General features: G+C 39.5%; 1 pseudogene; it reads right to left on the reverse strand.

Annotated features, from left to right (window-relative positions):
• Positions 1-224: 224 nt before the first annotated feature.
• LOC129512990 (high mobility group protein B1-like) lies at positions 225-798 on the reverse strand (annotated as a pseudogene).
• Positions 799-1,219: the final 421 nt, after the last annotated feature.

Genomic DNA, 1,219 nt, shown 5'->3' on the forward strand with positions numbered 1-1,219 from the left:
TTAAAAGGAAATGGGACATTTCATAACAAGTAGATTGCTAAAATTTAAGGACTCTGATCATATGATATTTTGGCAATAATACCAGAACATAAGAATTTTAAAAAACTGTTGGTGAAGCTATTTTGTTTTGTTTTTACATTTCAATTTTCTTTTTCTTTAAAAGGAGTGAGTTGTGTAAGGAGATTAAATGCTTTATAGATTTAAAAAAAACTACTAGAACCAACTTATTCATCATCAACTTCATTTTCCTCATCTTCCTCCTCTTCCTTCTTCTTGCTTTTTTTCAGTGTTGACAGCTCCCTTTTTTTTAATCACATCAAGCTTTCCTTTAGCTCGATATGCGACAATATCCTTTTCATATTTTTCCTTCAGCTGAGCAGCCTTTTTATAAGGCTGCTTATCATCTGCAGCAGTGTTATTCCACATCTTTCCCAATTTCTTTGCAATATCACCAATGGATAGGCCAAGGTGTTCTCTAATTTTTGAGTGATACTCAGAACAAAACAAGTAAAAGGCTGAAGGAGGCCTCGGGTACACTGGGATCCTTGAACAACTTTTTTGTTTCCCCTTTAGGAAGGATTTAAGTTTTCTCTTTCTCTTCTTGTTCACCTTTGCCATATCTTCAAATTTTCCTTTCTCTTTAGCAGACATGGTTTCCCACCTCTCTGAGCATTTCTTAGAAAACTCTGAGAAATTGACGGAAGCATCTGGGTGCTTGTTTCCCTCCTGGCAAGTTTGCACAAAGAATGCACATAATGACATTTTGCCTCTAAGCTTCTTCGGATCTCCTCTGCACATGTTTAATTATTTTTCTCTGGGAGGCACAGAGTCACCCAGTGCCTATCTGGCTCTCATTTGCCCTGACACTGTCTCTGTGGAGCTCAATGTACTGTAATGGCTGTGTTTGGTGCATTTACTTTGGAGAGAATGTTAATAAGGTCTATGGTCTTGATAATGTTTATACACTACAAGATAGCAATTCTACTTTTAAGTTACATATTGTGGTTCAATTCTCAAATGAAGAGGCATTCTCAAAAGTGTCAGTGCAGCCTTGTTGTATTAGAAAAAAAATGGAAGCGGGGATCCCTGGGTGGCGCAGCGGTTTAGCACCTGCCTTTGGACCAGGGCGCGATCCTGGAGACTCGGGATCGAATCCCACGTCCAGTTCCCGGTGCATGGAGCCTGCTTCTCCCTCTGCCTATGTCTCTGCCTCTTTCTC

The sequence above is a fragment of the Nyctereutes procyonoides genome, unplaced genomic scaffold (genome assembly GCF_905146905.1).
Source record: "Nyctereutes procyonoides isolate TBG_1078 unplaced genomic scaffold, NYPRO_anot_genome, whole genome shotgun sequence".
Lineage (NCBI taxonomy): Eukaryota > Metazoa > Chordata > Mammalia > Carnivora > Canidae > Nyctereutes > Nyctereutes procyonoides.